Raw genomic sequence first — 13,374 nt, 5'->3', positions numbered from 1 at the left:
CTATAATGAACCTGCTTTACTTGCGCAATGTTTACAAGGCGGCGGCGGGCGGGGGGGGGGGGGGGGGGGAGGAGGGAACCTCTTCAATGAAAGGGCGCGAACAATGCTTGGACAGTACAGCTGAGTTTATGATTCTGTTTGCCCTTTCTCTGCATTTGGCAGGAAATGAAAAATAAGGGGAGAAAATAAAGAACAAACCACAGCTAGTTTCATTCGCTTCCCCGTTAGCTGAATCCATATATGAAAGAACAAGGATTCCCAGTGAGTAACCAGGAAGAAACAGAGGCAGGTAGGTCCCAGAGGGGAGCAGGTCATCAGAGGACCAAAGCCCACCCTTGGGAGCTCAACTGCAAAAAAATAGCAGCTGACCCGCGGGATGAGCCCAGCAGGTCACGGTGATTTTAGGACCGTGCTGGTAGGGACAGGGTGTGGACTCTGTGATCAGACTAACCCCATGTCAACAAAAATTGTGCAATCAAATACATGGTGCATTCTAGATCACAGTAAATGCTGCAAAGCTCAGATAAAATCAAAAGTGCTGCCTCAAAAGTGCGTGAACACTTTCCTGGTGCTCCTGGCACTGGATTTGACATAGGGGAAGTTTTGACTTCTGTGTTTGATGCCTAGTGTGCCATCAGAGAGAAATCTTGATCTAAATGCAACTTATCTGTGATAAACCAAGACTGAATACGTTATTCAAAAAGCTGAATCCTCTAGGGTGAGAAAGAAGGGCGCAGAAACAGTCAAACTGGGCAGGAAAAAAAAAAAAAAACCAGACATTTGATGACTCAGAGCAGATAACCAATTTGTTCTTATAGAATTAGAGTGAACAAAAGGGGGTGAAATCCCTGAGAAATTTAAAAGAGTGTGCCCCCTGCTTGGCTCGGTGCCCGTCTCTGTTGATGAGAACTAAACCCTGGTTCTCAGATGCTCATGTTTCTTTTCTGTCAGGGATCCTTTTGAGTTCATGATGGGAATTTTGTCCTCAGCAGCATCAGTTTTCAAAATTCCTCACACTAATACAAAATCAAAAGGGAAGAAGAGCCCCTTTGGGATGTTTTATCATGAATCATCAGTCCCTTCCTGACTCTCCCGGGACCCCAATCCATACACAGAGGTCCCATTGACTCTTGTGGTCCCTGTCAAAGCCAAATTCAATGATGGAAAAGATGAGCTGGGGTCTGTTTCATGTTGGACTCACCAGCTAAGTTCTGTTGCAGTCCCAGGTCAGAGCAGCTTGGCATTGAAGAGGCAGAAATAAAAGAGCCTGCTGTTCAAATACTTGGGAGTTCCTAGCATTCTGATTGTAAATGGAGCCAATCATTTATATGCAGACCATTGAGAAGGAGATGAATGAACAAGGGAGCTCCCCAGTGTCCTTCTGAAACATGCAGCGCAGCCTGTTTCGCTGCTAACTATAAACATGTGCAACCAAAGCAAGTGCTGGTGTCAAAATGCTTTGTCAATTTTGCTTTATTTTACTTTAACCCTGGAGAAGCCAAGGGAGGGACAGAATTTAAGAAAGTTATTTAAATCTGTGCAATCCAAACATTTTCTGAACACACAGCAGCATTGGGGTTTTGACACACTTATCTGATTTTCAACAAGAAAAATTATGGGTTTTTAAAAATCAACTTGTTAGAGCCTAAAATTTTACTATTCCTCACTCTCCAAAGAAGCAAAGGAAGGAAATCAGAGATTTGTTTGTTTGGAATTAAGAGTATCTTTGTGTTATCTATAAATAAACCATAAGACTTTTTTTCACTCATTCACTACTCTATTCATTTTGTTCGCTCAGTGAACATCTGTTAAGTCCTTCCCATGTTTCAGGCACTGTGGCAGGAACAGAATATACGAAATTAAATAAGTTCCAGTTCTGTGTTAAGACAGAGTAAAATAGAGTAAGTAACCTTGTCTCTCATTTAATGCAGCTATAAAACCTGGACAGGATATGTGGAGCAGGTGTTTAAACATCATGGAACGTAACTAGTGGCAGGTAAACTAGGAGAGTGACCAGAATCTGAACTACTACTAAACTGGAGGTGAACTTGTCACCTTTTCTACCTCTAGTATCACCTGGCCAGTACTCAAGGTGGCCCCATACTTACAAGTGGACATTGTTGAGGACAGAGAGAGCTCCAGATGTCCTTCTGTCTGATATGAGGAGTAGGAAAATGGTTTTCTAAATGTTTCATTTTTCTTTTTCCTTATTTTTCTTCTCTAAGGGATCACACAATCCAGCCTGTGATGGTCTATAGGCTCCTGAAACTCAGAAGTGGAGGAGCCACCTCTCTGTCTGGAAGACCTGTGGTTTCCAAAGGGTGACCCCAAGGCCTGGTATGATCTGTCTTGTTCTCTCTGCTCTTCTCTTCTCTGTGATTTCCAAAGGGTGACATCAAGGCCTGGGCCCCTCCCCTCCCCTCTTTTCTCCTCCCCTCCCCTCCTCTCTCTTTCCCTCCCCTCCCCTCCCCTCTGCTCCCCTCCCTTTCCCATTCTAACTTTCAAGCCTCCCTATTCCCCCTACCCTTTTTAGACCCACATCTGGGCAAAAGGATGTGAAAGCTCAGATACTTCTTTGCCACCAGAGGGAAGTTCAAACCATTCAAGCTGCACTCATGTGGAGGAACTCTTGCCCCAGCCTCACTCTTAGCCATCTTAAAAACCAAGCCATGGAGCTGGTGCTGTGGTGCAAAGTGTTAGGCTGCAGTATGCAGTGCTGGCATCCCATATAGCTGTAGGTTCAAGACCTGGCTGTTCCACTTCCAATCCAGCTCTCTGCTAATGGCATGGGAATAGTAGTAGAAGATGGTCCAAGTGCTTGGGCCCCTGCATATGCATGGGAGACCCAGAAGAAGCTCCTGGCTTTGGACTGGCCCAGCCCCAGCCATTGTAGCCATTTGGGGGAATGAACCAGTGGATGGAAGATATATCTCTCTATATCTCACCCTCTCTCTCTGTAATCCTGATTTTTAAATAATCAAATAAATAAGTCTTTAAAAACAAAACAAAACAACAACAAAAAAAAAACAAGCTGGTTTTCTTTCTTGGCTCTCTCAAGCCATTTTCATATCAGCTTGGGAGTCCTCCCCCTCTCCCAGAATACATCACATGAATAATAAACCTTTCTGTACCCTCTTATTGAATTTATAACATCATCAATATCAATCTCCACAGAGCATTTGGAGTGAATGGTCCATCTTGTTTCTGCTGAGTGATCACAACAGCCCTAGACATGGTTCCAGTTATGGAAACTGCAGAACAGGTGAGAATCAAAAAGGAAAGCTTCAGGGAACCAGAAAATACAAGGGAGATCTCAGAGAGAAAGGAGCCAGGAATGATACCCCACCAAGTTGTTCAAAACCCTGGGGTTATTCCTAAACTGTGCAAGGATACAGCTGACCATAATGAGCCTATTTCAGATCTTATCTCTGGGAAACCACAGCCCACGTGCCAGACTGGCCACAAGGTGGCATATCCATCAGCTGGATCCGAATAGCACTGCAAAGACTTCGGAAATGCAACTGACATAGGAATGATAACACACAGAGGATTGTTCAGAACTGTATGGTTGAAAGCAGCTAGGTTGATTCTTTGCTAAAGCAAAATAGTCAGCATTCCACAGGATTGAAATAAGACCCAGAATCTCTTAAGATAATGTTCAAAATGTCTAGGATGTAATCCATAATTATTTAGCATACAAAGAACCAAGAAAATACCAACTCTAGTAAGTATATACCTGTGTCAAAATTCACAAACTAGGGGCTGACGCTGTGGAATAGCAGGTTAAGCCATTGCCTGCAGTGCTGGTATCCCAGATGGGCTTTGGTTCAAGTCCCGCTGATCCACTTCTGATCCAGCTCCCTGCTAATGTGCTTGGGAAAGCAGAAGATGACCCTTGGGCCCCTGTACCCGTGTTGGAGACCCAGAAAAAGCTCCTGGATCCTGGTTTCGGATCAGCCCTGCTCCAGCCATTGCAGCCATTTGGGGAGTGAGCCAACGGATGGAAGCTCTGTCTGTGTGTCTGTCTGTTTCCCTCTCTCTCTCTCTCTGTAACTCTGCTTTTCAAATAAATTAATAAATAAGTAAAATTTAAACAAAAATTCACAAACTATACCAGTTTTACTGTATGCTAACTTAAAAAATAAAAATATTCCACAGATGATAACTTTTGCCTGTAAGTGTACAAACTAGTGCAGGAAATAGCATTATGAATGAATGGCGATATATCGCTTGGTGCCTATGATGATAGAGTTGTGGACAGGATCCTGCAGGAGCATAGAGGGGTCTGTCCAATCTGGGAAGTGGGGATACAGAAATTGGGATCAAGGCCGGCGCTGCAGCTCACTAGCCTAATCCTCCGCCTTGCAGCGCCGGCACACCAGGTTCTAGTCCTGGTCAGGGCGCCGGATTCTGTCCCGGTTGCCCCTCTTCCAGGCCAGCTCTCTGCTGTGGCCAGGGAGTGCAGTGGAGATGGCCCAAGTGCTTGGGCCTGCACCCCATGGGAGACCAGGATAAGTACCTGGCTTCTGCCATCGGATCAGCGTGGTGCGCCGGCCACAGTGCACCAGCCGTGGCGGCCATTGGAGGGTGAACCAACGGCAAAGGAAGACCTTTCTCTCTGTGTCTCTCTCTCTCTCACTGTCCACTCTGCCTGTCAAAAAAAAAAAAAAAAAAAAGAAATTGGGATCAAGTTTCAGGAAGAAAAGATACAAATAACCCTATTAAAAAATAGGCAAAAGACACAGAGACATTTCACTTAATGATGGCAATATGCCCGGGAAAAGATATTCAATGTCAGTAGTCATTAGGAAAATGCAAATTAAAACCACGATGTGATATCACTATGCAACTATCAGGGGGTTAAAATATAGAATGGTGACAACACTGAATGCTGATTAAGTAGAAACTGAATCACTCATACATTGTTGTTAAGAATGTAAAGTGGTATAGCCACTCTGGAAAGCAGTTGGGCAGTTTGTTGAGATATTAACCAAGCATTTATCCTACTGAAAGATTAAGTAGACAAAGAGAAGTCAGGTGAAAAAGTGGAAGAAGGTATTCACACATAAGTGAGGGGTACCCTGAGCCAGTACCCTGTTCAACTATCAACAGTGCTACTTTGGTGCATTATTAGCTACTAGGCATGGAGTGGTAGAAAAGGATGGTGGGAAAGGAAGGTTCCAGGACCAGCTCATGGAAGGTTTCAAATACCATCACATGCCACATTGAACCCTCTTGGTCATCCTATCAGGAATCTAATCTTAGTTCTCTCAACTTCAACACAATGGCCATAATGAAATAATGGTATGACCTCAGGCCTCAGTTTCCTGTAGCAGAAACGATTGGTATGCAGCAATATTTGTATGTTTTTTCCCATCTCCCTGTAACTAGGTTGATTCTGGGCTTCTTCCCTGAAGTCCCTTCCCCTTTCACAATGACTTAGAGACCACATGTTGAAAGGTCCTGAGACAAGATGGAGGGAACTAGATCACGGAGTCACCATTTGTAGGGGAGCTCCTCACCAGGGACATCCACAAAGGGGTTTTCTCATGTTGAAAATTAGGTTTTCTTGCGTTAAACCACTGTGATTTCATAGTTTATTAATGCTCATAATCTGGTCCATATGACTAGCACAGTTTTTCCATCTCTTTATCAAGAGTGTGCAGAGCAGGGTTGATGTTGTGGCTCAGTGTGTTAAACGCTGTCTGCCACGGCCACATCCCACGTAAGGGCTGGTTCTGCTCTTAGCCCTTAGCTGCGCTTCGATTCAGCTCCCCGCTGGTGCACCTGGGAGGGTGGTGGAGGATGCCCCACTGCTTGGGCCCCATCACCCAAGTGGAAGACCAGGATGGAGTTCCTGGCTCGTGGCTTTGGCCTGGTCCAGCCTTGGCTATCACGGCCATCTGGGTGGTGAACCAGCAATGGAAGATCTCTCTCTCCCTGTAACTGTGCTTTTCAAATGAATAAATAAATAATGTTTTTTCTTTAAAAAAGAGTATGGATATCCTTCACCCAAAGTCTTTTCCACTTCTGTAAACCTAACTTAATCTAAAGAAAATTTCCCCCAGTCATTTGGTTTCTTTCTGGTGTTTTGCTCACATTTTTGGGGGGATCAGTCTTGCCTATGTATTTCCTCTCCAGGATACTTCTGTATCTTACCTTGGAGGGGGTCATAATGCCTTAGACATTCAGGATTGGATAGGCTATAATAGCTAGCCTAATCTATCTTACTTTCTAGTGCCCGTCTCACTTTTACAAGTCTTACTAAGTGGCAGTCCAGGGTCTGGTTGAAAACCTCTACTAACTGGAAACTCATTTATCTGACAATACAAAAGTTCTCCCTTCCCTATATTCTAAATAAAAGCACCACCCTGCCCACAATTCCTAATTCACAAGAACTGAGCCTAGTGTCTCTCTATTTTATTTTTCAAATGAATAAGTAACAATGCATTTTAAATGAATGAATAGTAAATCCATTTGGCACATCAGAGCCTTTTCCTGACCTGTTTCATCATGGCAAGAATTTTTTGTTTCTTTACACAGAGAATTGTTTGTTTAATAAGGTTGTATGGCTTGGGTGTGACAATCCAGAAATTACCCTTTTATCCATAAACTCCATGTGCCCATTGGTACAGCTCTCTTTCTTCGAAAGTATTTTTTCTTTAATGTCAAGGTCAAGGTGTGATAATAAGCAATAGTAATTTCAAAGCTCAAATCTTTGGGGGCTTTGTCTATCTATATGCCTGTGAGGAATCTGTGAAAGCACAAACATCTTCAATATAAGCATGCACAGAAGAAAACAGAAGTGAACATCTTCATCTGGCTGGAGAGTTTTAACATGAGAACTTCTTGCATGAGGAACTCTGACTTAGAGACAATGTTGTTCAGTTTATCATGCTGGAATGGTTTAGCACAACCTATAAAAGGAAAAACGGATAAATTGGACTGCATCAAAATTAAAATTTTTTGCTCTGCAACAGACTCTGCTGAGAGCATGGAAAGACAAATTCCAGACCAGGGGAAAACATTGGCACACCACTTATGTACCAAAGAAGTAGTATCTAGAATGTATAAGAAACTCTCAAAATTCAGTGGTTAGAAGACAAATAACCCAATTAAAAAATGGGCAAAAGACACAAAGAGACATTTCACTTAATGATGGCAATATGCCCAGGAAAAGATATTCAATGTCAGAAGTCATTAGGAAAATGTCAATTAAAACCATGATGTGATATCACTACACAACTATCAGGGGGTTAAAATATAGAATGGCTACAACACCAAATGCTGACTAGGTAGAAGAAACTGAATCACTCATACATTGTTGTTAAGAATGTAAAGTGGTATAGCCACTCTGGAAAGCAATTGGGCAGTTTGTTGGGATAGTAATCATGCATTTATCCTACTGCTCAACAAGTCTACTCCTGGGCAGTTATCACAAAGAGATAAAACCACATATTCACACAAAAAATCTATACATGAACATTTGTAGCAAGTATTTTCCTAATGATCAAAGCGTGGTGAAACAAATGGTGCTGTATTCACGCCACTGAGTATTATTCAGCAGCGCAAAGGAACTAACCACTAAGACGAGCAACAACCCGCATGAACCTCCAGAAGACTCTGCTGAGTGAAAAACAGCTAGTCCTCCAGCACCACATACTGCATGGGAACTCCTACATCGCATTCTTGAAATGACAAAATTATAGAAATGGAGACCAGATTAGTGGTTGCCAGAGCTTAAGAGGATGTTGGATTGGGTGGGGAAGTGGTTGTGGTTCTATGATCCCGACAGGATGGAGGGATTCTTGTGGTGATGGAAATATTTTGTATCTTGGCTGGATCAGCATCAGTACCCTACATTGCAGTCCTACGTATTACAGTTTTTGAAGATGTTATCACTGGGAGAAACTGAATAAAGAATACAAGGACTCTCCCTGTATTGTTTCTTGCAACTAGATGCACATCTATAACTATCTCAATATAAAAAGATTAATTTAAAGAACACTTTTGCACAGCTGTTCGGTTCTGCAGGTAAGACACTGCTTTAGACACTAACATTTCATCTCAGAAAGTCTGGATTTAAGCCGTGGATCTGCTTCTGATTCCAGCTTCCTTCTACTGAGCACCCTAGGAAGCAGCAGGTGATGGCTCAAGCACAGGTCCCTGCCATCCACAAAGGAGACCCAGATTTAGATTAGGGCTTCTGGTTTCATCCAGGCCCAGCCTCAATTGTAGCCATTTGTGGAATAAACCAGTAAATGAAAGATATCTCTGTCTCTCTCTTTCAAATAATATGCAAATTAATAATTCTTTTAAAAAACAGAAACAAAAAATATTCTTATGCCTGCATTGCAGCCCATACCTATTCAATTACAATGCCTATGAGTGAAGTCAGGCACTGGTATATTTTTTTTTCTTTGACAGGCAGAGTTACACAGTGAGGGAGAGAGACAGAGTGAAAGGTCTTCCTTCCGTTGGTTCACCCCCCAAATGGCTGCTGCAGCTGGCGCGCTGCGCCGATCCGAAGCCAGGAGCCAGGTACTGGTTCCCACATGGGTGCAGGGCCCAAGCACTTGGGCTATCCTCCACTGCCTTCCTGGGCCACAGCAGAGAGCTGGACTGGAAGAGGAGCAACCAGGACAGAATCCGGTGCCCCAGCCGGGACTAGAACCCGGTGTGCCGGCGCCGCACGCAGAGGATTAGCCTAGTGAGCTGCGGCGCCGGCCACGTACTGGTATTTTTAAAAGATGCTGGGTGATTCCAAATTTGAGAATCACTAAATTTGGAATCTCAGAAGGCTCTGAGGAGATCTGTAAGAAGAAGAAGGAGAAACAAGCTTTCCTAAAGTCCCGTCTATTAGAGACATCTTTGTCTCCGTAGGGAATGACATAGAAGCATCCTATTACATTTTGGCCGCAGACCCAGTCAAGGGAGGGAGAGGCCTTGGGTGCCTCTTATCCATCTGGCATGCTCCTAGCCTTAGAGTTTCACTGATTGGAAACTTAAGTCCCAAAGTCAACATTATAAACTACTCCATTACTGGAATAACTTACCAAAAATATTTTAGAAATTACTCCATAAATAATGCAACTTCTTCCTCTCCATCTTCATTCTAATAACCTCTATTAAGCATAGCTTGAGAAGGTGGGTTATACAAAGGTTTCTAGATGATCTAGGGCCGGCCTGGATTATTACAGGTGTATTGTTCTGTTTCAAAAGTAACACCCCCCCTACACCTAGCTGGCATTTCAATTTTTTTTATATTCACTCCCTTTTTTTCTGAGAAATCTCTTAGAGAGATTTTACTTAAACTTGGTATAATAAGCAGCTTCTTAGCCAAACAGTAAAATGAAAGGAAAGGAACTGCATCTTTCCTCTCATTAAACTTGAACCCAATTTGACCTTTACAATAAGCCTGGCTGCATTGTGAGAGGATTTTTAGAATGCCTCTCAATTGCAAGTTTTCGAGTGTTACCTTGTTCAATATTTTGACCTAAGCTTTCTCTTGGGACATTTTCTTATAAATTAAAAACATTGTTTAAAATGCATTATTGGAGTAACATTAAGGTAATGAGAAGAGGCAGCCTATCAGACAAGATAATCTACTTCTTCTCAATGATGTCATTTTTATTACATTAAAGGTTGTTTGTTCAAAGAGACCTGAGGAAGACAAGGATTAACCCTGCACATCAAATCTTGTTTCTCATCAAGCCAATTTCCTATTTGGTTTTTATACTACAAGAATCAGATCCACAGTAGCAGTTCTGTTGGGGAATAACAATGGGGAAATTTGAGCTATCTTTGATATTTATCTTTGCTTTTTAATTTCAGAGGAATCTCTTTTGAGTAAGATGAATTTGTGCTATTTATGTATGTTACTGAATGTACAGAAATCCATGGAAAGGACCATAATTCTTTCACTATTAAGCAAAAATAGAAGAGGAAGAGTGAGGACTCATTACATTTGAGACACTGGCTATTCTGGACCTAAGTGTACACAGACACGTAGCATTAAATTCAGTTAAGAATAACCAATGAACAGCAAGCTACATGCAAAGATTACCTCTCACCCATGATGTAAAGTTTCCACTAGGCAACATCTGGAGACTGCACAATCCAGATGAGTGAAGCAGAAGAGCGGAGGCAGGAAACCGTACTCAGGCCTGGCTCTTTACAAACACAGCTTTTGCTGCATCAATTCACTCTGCTTCACAGTTTTCCAGCCCCAAGTAGGATCACTGGGTTCTCGCAAGTCACAGAGTCCCTTCCCTATCTAGGGCCTTTGCTCAGACTCTTTCTGTTGCTGCAATGTGGTGCTTCTGGCTTCTCGCCTGCTGGCTCCCTCTCAGACTTCAGATTTTAATTAAAATAATGTCCCTTCCCATCCCCCTTACTCTAGAGTTAGTCTCTGACTTGGCATTCGAGTTATTTCTGAGTCCTCTTCTGGGACTTGACATCTAATAAATAAATATTTGTGAAATTAATAAAGTGCTTCCTCCAAAAGTTAATAAATCAATAAATGCTTCTTTCAGCTAAAAAAGCAGATATCGTATCAGTCCTCAACTTAATTTTAGTGACAAATATCAACTATAGTTTTGGTCACACACATGCATTTGATAATGGATCAAAGAATCTAATAATTAGTTCAAGTCATTCAGGATCAGGTGTTGCCTTCTAAGAGTGACATGGGATGACATACAGAATTTTAAGCAGGTGACATACTGAGCAACTTGTGAGCCAGACCTAAACATTCCATTTCACAAAAACGTGACTGTCTCCAAATGTCCCATTCATCTATTCAGTAGGCACCTCTCCTGCTTTATGAATCTTAACAATCTCTTCAATTAGATTTTAAGCTCTTAAAGAACAGGGGCCACTCTTTTACTAATAATAGCAAACATTACTGAGTATTTACTATGTTGTGGTCATTGCGCTATGAGAGTGGGCATTTGCTCTAGTGGTTAAGATGCCCATGTCACATACTAGAGTACCTGCTCTGGCTCCTAATGGCAGCTCCATTCTAATGCAGACCCTGAGAGGCAACAGTGGTGGCTCAAGTATTTGGGTTTCTCTCTCTCTCTCTCTCTCTCTCTCTCTCTCTCTCTCTCTCCCCCCCCTGCCTCTCAAATAAATAAATAAGTAATTTAAAAAATATGCACTGGAACCATAGTTTGAACCCAGGCAGAATGACTAGACAGCCTGTATAAACTCTTTCCTGAAACCCGGGTCTGACACTTCACAAGGCCTTTGGCAAGTTGCCTCATTTTCTTCCTCTGAAGCATCGGGGAGGTAGCAGCATGTACACCTCCTTCCCCCCACCTCCCGTTGTAGTGAAGATGAACAGTCTTTGCCCGTAAATTGCCTAGCACAGCGCCTGAAACACGTAGATATCCTAAATGTCAGATGTTATTGTTGCTTATAGGAAAGTTCATTTTATCACGGAAAGTCCCCCGTCCTTGGCAAAAAGTTCAAAATGGGATCAAATGGCAGGCCTAGGACAAGGAGTCAGCCTGGTTCCTGGGTAGTCACTCTCTATTGCCCTGTGTCTCTTTCAGAGCCCACCTCAAAAATGTCCCCTTCTGTTTTGCAATTGCTTCCCCTACCCCACCCCCCACTACATTCCAGGAAATCATTCTCCTTAGTTAGGAGATGTGGTGCAGAAACCACATATGTGTTTTTACTTGTTGCACATTCTTCTGCGTTGGCCAGTGCCCTGTGTTCCCTATTTGTTATGAAGTTTTATAACCATCTCTGTTTTTTTAGAGCTAATATTTGATGTTTGAAGATAACTTTGGCATGGCTAGAACGTCTTGCCTCGCTGAATGAAACTCTAACATTCAGCGCCCCCTGCTGTCTTTCACAGGAAAGCGCATCGACTGAGAAGGTTTGATTCGCTGATCTTGAATGTTGCTTATCGAGGTCTAAATAGAAATGGGTGTAAATGTCCTCAACTTGAAATTAGACCCACGTCTTAGCTGTCCTTGAACTCATCCTCTTGAATTTTAGTTTTTGCGCTGCCTTTGTAAATTCATTTTTGCTTAATTATAGTTTTCTCACATTTGCTTTCCTTACATTTGTTTTAGGGAGTCTTGTTTTGGGGGGTTTGAACTTGTTTTTGTTTTACTCTTGGCTCTGTATCACTTTGGCGAAGAACGGAGAGGAAGAGGGCAAGTGATCCTGGCGTTAGATTCGGGGACCCTCGGAGGAGGACAACCCCACCGGTGTGAGCCTCCAGCCCTTGCAGCCAATGGGATCTCGGTGCATGGGTGAGTGTCAGGCGGAACTAGCCAATGAACGTGCGCCTTCGGCAACGCAGGCCAGCTTCTCCAACTGGGTCATATAAAGTGGCCCGAGGTGTCCCGGAACTGGACTGGCCCTGGCCGGGGTGATTGCGGCGGTTGCTGGGGTTCAGGGGAGCTTCGCTCCGGCCCCGCAGCCCAGGCAGCAGTGCGGCCAGCAGCCAGATGTGCACGGAGTCGCCGAAGCAGATGACAGCGAGCAGCCCGGAGACCACGGGCGCCTTCAGGAACTAACGTGACCTGCTCCTGAAAACAGGTTGCCTGCGGAGCCCCGGACGCCCCCGACGGCGCTGACCGCCACCCGATGAACGGCGGTGGCAATGGCGCGGGGACGCGGGGTCGGTGCTGCGGAGTGGTGAGGGTTGGCTGCTTGGCTTTGTCGCCGTCCGGGAGCAGGGGTTGCGCTCAAAGTCCTAGCCCCTGTTTTCACTAATCTCTAATTGATAGTTAGCATTTCTTTCCGTTAGGCAAATAGGCAACAAAACAGCAGTATCGGTACCTGCATCTGTCATCTGTGGGAGTCACAGATACCTTAGAAACTGGTACACGGAACACTAATTTGAAATTATGGTAATAAATAGACCTGCCCATAGATCTGATAATCTTTAATATGTTAATAAAGAACATTTATTATATCTAGGTTTAAATGTTTAATAATCTGACAACTGTATTTCAAGAAAATTGGCATCCTGTGCAATCTTATTTTGTGCATTTTCCCAGAATGCCAAAGGAATCCATGTGACATTGGAAGAGTCCCTGCCTTGGATCATGAGTGGACAGTTCTACAAATAGGTGGAGTTGGGGCCCTGTGCTGTGACATAGTAGGCTAAGCTTCCGTCTGCCGTGCTGGCCTCCTATATGGGTGTAAGCCTCCCATAGGGGTGCCAGTTGCTGTTCCGGCTGCTCCTCTGCCTATCCAGCTCTTTGCTATGGCCTGGAAAGCAGTAGAAGATGGCCCAAGTCCTTGGGTCCCTGCACCCACGTGGGAGACCCGGAGGAACCTCCTGGCTCTTGGCTTCTGATTGGCCATTGGCCATTTGGGGAGTGAACCAGCAGATGGAAGACCTTTCTC

The 13,374-nt window shown here is 43.7% G+C and overlaps 1 protein-coding gene across 7 annotated transcripts in view; it reads left to right on the top strand.

The window, feature by feature from the left end:
- The first annotated feature begins 12,323 nt into the window (after positions 1-12,323).
- Positions 12,324-13,374, top strand: part of TMEM14A (transmembrane protein 14A) — a 68,096-nt gene continuing 67,045 nt past the window's right edge. For 4 of the 7 annotated variants that reach the window (XM_051855650.2, XM_070074005.1, XM_070074003.1 and 1 more), the window contains exon 1: positions 12,324-12,657. The gene's annotated coding sequence lies outside the window, so the exon portion shown is untranslated. The remainder of the gene's footprint in view (positions 12,658-13,374) is intronic. The other 3 variants (XM_051855652.2, XM_070074006.1, XM_070074002.1) reach the window with 3 other exon arrangements.

This window comes from Oryctolagus cuniculus, chromosome 5 (genome assembly GCF_964237555.1).
Source record: "Oryctolagus cuniculus chromosome 5, mOryCun1.1, whole genome shotgun sequence".
NCBI lineage: Eukaryota > Metazoa > Chordata > Mammalia > Lagomorpha > Leporidae > Oryctolagus > Oryctolagus cuniculus.
Note: the sequence above shows the minus strand (reverse complement) of the source record. Positions and strands in the feature narration are given on the sequence as shown.